Below are 7,220 nucleotides of genomic sequence, written 5' to 3'. Positions count from 1 at the left end.
TCTCACTAATTTCCAATCATTTAATTGAGAAAATAATCAGCAGATAAATCCATAATTAAAATGACCATTTGTCGTAGTCCTATATGAATAAATATTAGCGCCACCTCAATCAACTACAACATTAAAATCCTGCCTGATGATGTAGTGAGTTTTATACTTGAAGTCCTTCTTCATTAATTTACCTGCTTTACTTCTATATGCTGAACATTTTCAATGCAGGACCTCTACTTGTAACAGTGTTTTTACACTGCAGTATTAGTACGTCTTCTTCAGTAAATGATCTGAATACTTCCTCCATCAGTGGTAGCACCTCCAGAGGAACCTGCCAACAGCCTGACCAGTGGAAAAATTCAGCTATAGCTCCAACTGGATCCTGACATGGACATAAGTGGACTAATAAACGTACAAGAAAATGACGAGTAAAAAAGATGTTTTTAGAAAGATGCTTTCCATGTCAGGGGTTAAACTGCTACAGCTCACCACACTGCACTAAATTACTGCTGCAGAGGCACAGTGTGGTTGCTTTTACACTGTTACTCCATCACTGCAGCTCAGAATAACATGAGACTTTGTAATTATGTGTGATAATAAGAAGTAAACCCACTTTGTCTTTTCTTCAAAAAAAAAAAAAATCCACACTCATGATTAGCTCCTGGTGACACGTAAACGCAGCATTTCAGTCTGATAGACCTGAACGGTGTCCTCTCTCCTCTGCACCTCACCAGCAGAAACAGCCTCATGTCACTTTTAACTATTTATACTCATAATAGTTTGTTTATCGTAAGACAAATAGCAAAAATTACTCTATATCACTGAGCATGTTGAAAACGCCTTTAAAAAGACATTTAAAATCCCTCCCACAAGTATTTATATCCTTGCTTTTGATATTTGAATATTTTTCCTAACGTATGTACAGTGAGAACATAAAAATTTCCCCTACTCGTATCACTCGTATCAGGTATTTCATCATTTCACTCATTCTTCATGTAACTTTCACATGAACTGAACTGGAAAACCCAGAGTTAACTGAGCCTGTTGCTAACCAGCTTTGTGTCAGCTGGAAAACACAAAGAGAGCCAGACTAGGCTTCGTGAAACAGGCCCCAGAACAGACTCAAAAACAAACATGACCGTGTTAGCAGTCATTTGGAAAGCCTCCGCCTACATGATTTCCACTTTCAACTGTCTCAGCTTGTTTTGTTTCAGTGTTGTGACGGTAACATTTCTTTACTGGACAAATTACGTGACAGCAAGGAAAGCGGTTGCGTCAATACCCTGCTGAGGAGTCTAAAGGCAAGGTGCTGAAGTCATAGCAGCTCCAGTGATCCGGCTCTTTAGCCGACATTGACCTTTGATCTCTACGGAGGAGAGAATGTACACAAACGTTTTCTGAAGGCAGACATACATAGTAGAAGCACGAGGCAGGCAGTTGAAATCTTAAGAATCAAAAAGGAGGATTGGTAAATTGCCATGAAATGTGTCGTGTGCACCAAATATAAACCCTGCGAGCTGTGGTTCGGTATTTCTCTCAGTAAACCGTCAGCCATGGGCGGATATTTTGTAATGAGCTGTGCTGTACATCTGCAAATCGACCTCTAACATGAACCGGTCTCTGGAGGCAGGTAACTTAAAGGCCCCGTCTTACACCCACACAGGTGATTTCGCTTGACTCGGTGGATGAGATGTTCTTTCAGGACTGCGTGGGTGTGCGCAGGCTGTGCTTGACTGACGTCGACCTTGCTCTCCTGTTAGCTTTGTTTAACCTGCTACGTCGGGAAAAATTACACCCTGATTGTTCTTGTTGGCGCAGAGAGGTTGGTGTCATCGCGGAACAAGTGTTTTCCTGAATACCTCTGATGTTATACCTCACCTCCACCCAACTCGGAGCTGAGCAGAGGTCGGATCAAGCGGAGTAAATAAAAACACCTTTTGGGGTTTGCAGGGCTTTTAAACTTCGACCTCTGAGTTTACGCTTTTGCTTTGATCGGCTTATCTTTCGTCATGATTTTAGCAAATGCTAACAGCGGCATTTAGCTAATGTTAACAACATAACATGCTAACATGCTGATGTTTCACAGGTGTAATAGTCTACATGATCACTGTCTTAGTTGTGTTAGCATGATAGCATTTGCTAATTAGCACTAAAAACAAACTGACTGAGGCTGATGGGAGCGTCATTAGTTTGAAGGTGGCAAATAAAGTTAAGTAAAGCGCTATATGGAAAGTTCACCATCTTATTAGGATTCATCCTTGGGGAACATGGATGTCTGAACCATATTTCATAGAAATCCATCCAGTAGTTGTTGGGATATTTTAGTCTGGACCAAATTGGCGAACTGACAGACAGACTGAGTGAAGGTGCCATTCATAGATGAGTTTATGATCACCAAAATATATGAACAGATTACATGAGGTTTGGTAGTCAGACAGACCGTGTGCTAAGGAACCACGTATTAGATTTTGGTAGTAATCCAGCTCTGTAATTCCTACTCTCAGACAATCTTCTGAACAACAGAATTATCCGTCTGTCCACATGTGTTTTTTTCCCCCCTTTGCTCAAAAAAATCTCCTCCTCCTCACTTAACAGTATAAATATCAAATAAAAGCAGAACGCCTTGCAAAGACATTTTGATAAATGATTGTATGTGCTGCACTGACACACTGTCTAATCTGTCACTCTGTCATAATTTAATCATAATCCCTAATCACAATCACGTCGTATCTTAAAGGTGTTCTCAATCTGGAGTGGGATTATGGGATTGCAGAGCATGTGTGTTAGAGTGTGAATGAGCGGTCCAAATATATTACAGTGGTGTTGTCTATGATGTGTGTGTGTGTGCGTTTGGGGGCGGGGGGGTAAAAGGGGTGAATTTAATTTGATGATGGTGGGGTACGGAGTGCGCCCTCTCACTGATTCACCCACTGAATCCACTTTAAGCCTGATATTATAAAACAAAAGACACTGACCCGTTAAAATGTGTTCGTGCCCCCTCGTCTTTAATCTCTTTCACTTTGATTTGTTTTTGGCGAAGTACTCGGCATGAAACAAAACAAGATCAGTCCAAGTAACCCAGTGTCTTCGGTTTTTGTTGAGCAGCCACATTTCTCAGGGATGTCTGTCAGTCAGATGGTCGCCACTTTGACCTGACTGAAATATCTCAACAGCAACAGGATGGATTACCATGAAATTTGCTGCAGATATTCATGATCCACAGAGGACAAACTCCAGTAACTGCTTTTCTTGAATGCTGCATCATTTAGTTTCATTAAATTAGTCTTACATTACGTTCCTGCCATGGTCCCAAAACTGAAAGTCATTTTTTGTCTGTAGCATCTACATGGTAGCATCCACATGCACACATTTTTAACATTCATGGTCCCCAGAGGATGAAGCCTGTTCACTTCAGTGATCCCCTGACTTTTCCTCGAGTGCCACCGTGAGGTTCAGATCTGTGATTTTGAGTAAAATGTCTCGACAAGTATCTGAGAGATTGGCGTGACGCTTGGTTCACACATTCATTGTCCCCAGAGGATGAATCCCGATGACTTAGTTCAATCAATTTTTAATCCAGATGTAGATCCAGACATACAGACTACACATAAGCATGCAATCATTGTCACTTTAGCACGTTAGCATGCTGATGTTAGCATTGCTGTGGCTAAGCCTTACAGAGTCGCTAGCGTGGCTGCAGACTTTTAGTCATGTTTAATTTCATAAATGCACGTTTTCAGCCTTTCAGCTCCGTCTTATTCTTGCTCCTCTGGCCTTTTTCCTATTCACGTTTCCCTATCCTATTTGAATTGATAGCAGCTTCTGTAAAAAAAAAAAAAAAAAATTCTCAGCGCTTCTCAATCCACAACCTGTGACATGGAGCTGTTTGAAAAGCTGCAGCTGCTTCAGAAACTCAATTTACAGGGCACAAGCACGGTGACACTGACCCTGCCCTGTGCCTAATATTTATATGTATTTATATTTGTTGCGGCTGTATTAAGCATTGTGTTTATTCCTCGGTCGCCTGAAAGGCCGGCGAGGGGGTTCAGTTCCAGTGGTTGTTGCGCTCTCTCCATCTCAAGGTCAGCTGACCCAGTCGACCTCCAATGCGAACATGCGCCAATAGAAAAGGCAACATCTGAATTGCTTAGCGGGGAGGAAAATGCTAGTGGTGTCACTCGAATTCTTCTTCCACCCACTCTTGTCTTTTCACAGCAAAGGATTTTTTCTGCTTGTGGCTGCAACCTTGGGGCGAGAAATGGCGACCGAGTGGCTCTTCACGGGCGTCACGTTTCCAGCAAGACACCTCTCCTCTGAATGCGATTTTACGGCTCCAAGTGAGAGCTCAAAGGAGTGCGATTTCCATACAGGGTGAAATACAATATGCTGATGGCCCTGTGAAATCTGTGTGGGTGTGTGTGTGTGTGTGTGTGTGTGTGTGCGTGCGTGTCTCTGAACCTGAATGATGTCTCTGCGTGTTTGTGTGTCTCAGCATATGATTTTGAGTGGAGTAATTTAGCAGATGAGCGTGTGGCCATTGTTAGAGGGATAATCTGGCTCTTGCTGCTCAGATAGGTTAACATGCAGCAGATTAGACCAGATTACCCCAAACCACACCAGACAGGACGGGGGTTATAGCCTCCCCTCCTCTCCCTCCATCTGAGCTGACCCTCCCCGCTTTGCCTTCCTCCTCTTTTCACTCATTCTGACTCCAACTTCATCCTCCCTTGTTTTTTTTTCATTCCAACATCCTTGTCCCACTTTTCCTTCTATCTGTCTCATCAGGCTTTCCATTTAAAAGCCTCACAACACTGTCAGCTCCTCCTGCTGTCTCTCTTATATGCGACATGAAAATGTGCAATGTTTTGATTCCTGTCTGCAGCCATAGCTGTGGTTGCCATCAAACCCAGTGAAAATATCAAACGTCTATAAAAAAAGACAGCACTATTGTCAAATATACAGTAAAGGAGGATATGCCACATATTACAATATGTAGTACATCATAGAAGATGCAAAAAAAACAAAACAAAACAGGAGAAATCTAAACAAATACTAATACGGTATGGTTGTATAAGTACAAACTCTTACTACAATGACCTGAATCACACATGAATTTATTTGAGGTGAGTGCACAAATGTTTTAGATTTTGCAATCAGTGATCAATAACTAAAGGTACGACATATAGTTAATGATCAGTATTTAAAGATTTCAAGTTGAGTTTCATCTTGTTTTATTATTATTAACTTGTTACTGCACATTTATTATTTTTGTACTTATAGATTAACTCAGTGATTGTTTTTCTGATGGTGTGTTATAATCCTGAAAGGCGGACATCAGCGGTCATTAACCGATTCATTAATTGCTATAAATATCTGCAGAGAGCTGAATAATCACAGGGTTATATTACTGTCTGAACCCCTCGCTAAGCCGCCTTCATCCTTAAAGAGGTAAGTAGATTCATTTCTTTCAGATTTCTTACAGATACCTCTCTTCGACCGATGCAGTTTAACAGATGTGTGATCAAATTTGGAGGTGAATCAGTAAAACCTGCACTGAGTCAAGGAACAACTGCACTCCTGTGTCTACAATAATATTTACAGATGAAGATCTTTAATCTGACTCATTCTCTCCATTTCCTTTTCTTTGACGCAGTGTTTTGCTCTCTGCATGAATATGAGTAAATGACGGGTGTGAGTGTGTTGTGCGTGTCCTCACATCTGTACGACCGTGTGTCTCGGCAGATCCCGCTGCCAGACGTTTGCTCAGGCTCCAGCTGTTTGTATTTTTGGCCGCTGGGGTTTGTTTGTCGGGCAGCTGCTGTGTTTGTGCCATTCAAGCTATTACTTAAAACCACGGCGAGTGGCGGGATGACACTAACAAAACACAGGATAATGATGTAATTACTGCCGCAACATCTGGCCTAGAGAGCAGTGCAGCACATGAGAGGAATTATTAGTCATATTATCAGATTATCTGATTATTTTGTTTGTTCGTGTATCAGTAAGGTGTTTGTGCTTTAAGGTTTGCGCTCATCACCCATCTGTCGTGTGTGGATGCTCCTTTGTGTGTCACTAACCTGGTTAGGTGTTTACATGTGTATTCGTATACTCGAGCCTTTTCTGGAAAAGCACTTCTCCAGCTGTTTCAGCGCTCACACAGCTGGACCGACACCTCACAAATAAAAGTAGCAGGATTCACTTTGAGGTATGGGGTTACAAACCAATCAGAGGCCAGGATTAGTTGTTCAGGCACAGTTACTTGAGTACCTGCCCTCCACAGCTTTCGACGACGGAGGTCAAGATGTGGTCAAATGGCGACCACACACACACACACACACACAAGCTTCCTTCCTTTGGACCAGCACTTGTATGATGATTAGGAAGATCAATTAAAGTCAATTAAAGTGATATTAAAGGAGCAAATCTTCCTATTTGAGAGGCTGGAGCCCGCCTTTTCCTTCATTTATGAGGTTAAAGGACCAATGTGGAGGATTTAGCGGCATCTAGTGGTTAGGTTGCAGATTGCAATCAACTGAATGCCCCTCGCCTCACCGTTACCAAGCATGTAGGAGAAGCTATGGTATTTGGAAAATATGCTTCCACTTTCCTGCCGAGGGTTAGATGAAAAGATCGACACCGCTCTCATGTCTGTGCGCTAAATATGAAGCCACAGCCAGGAGACAGTTAGCTTTAGCTTAGCATAAAGACTGGATGCAGGGGGAAACAGCTAGCCTGCTCTCTCCAACTCAAAAACCTCAACTCCACATTTTTACACGTTGTTTTTTTTTTTTTGTACAAACAAGATATACCATGTTGATTACAGATAATTGCGGATTTTGTTTCTGCTGAACAGAGCCAGGCTAGCTGTTTCCCCCTGTTTCCAGTATTTATGCTAAGCAAAGCCAAGCTAAACTGAGCACTTCCTGGCTGTAGCTACATACAGGTATGAGAGTAGCATCAATCTTCTCATAATTTTGAATTTGTTGCGTATTCTTTTTCTGGCAACCAACTCATTGATTAACCGACTACCCGACACTCGATTAACCGACGCACTGATGGTGTATTATGTACAGCATGAAAGGCTCCATGTTCCACTCTCTCCACGTTTTAATCTTCATCCCTCTCAGTCTGCCACTGTTTACTCCCCTCCTTCCTGTTTTTTTGGGTGCCATTGTGCACCAAGCGCTCCCGGAGCCCTGCAAGAGCACAAAAGCACAACAAAGACTCAG

This window comes from Chelmon rostratus, chromosome 21 (genome assembly GCF_017976325.1).
Source record: "Chelmon rostratus isolate fCheRos1 chromosome 21, fCheRos1.pri, whole genome shotgun sequence".
Taxonomy (NCBI): Eukaryota; Metazoa; Chordata; class Actinopteri; order Chaetodontiformes; family Chaetodontidae; genus Chelmon; species Chelmon rostratus.
This window is presented reverse-complemented; position numbering follows the sequence as displayed.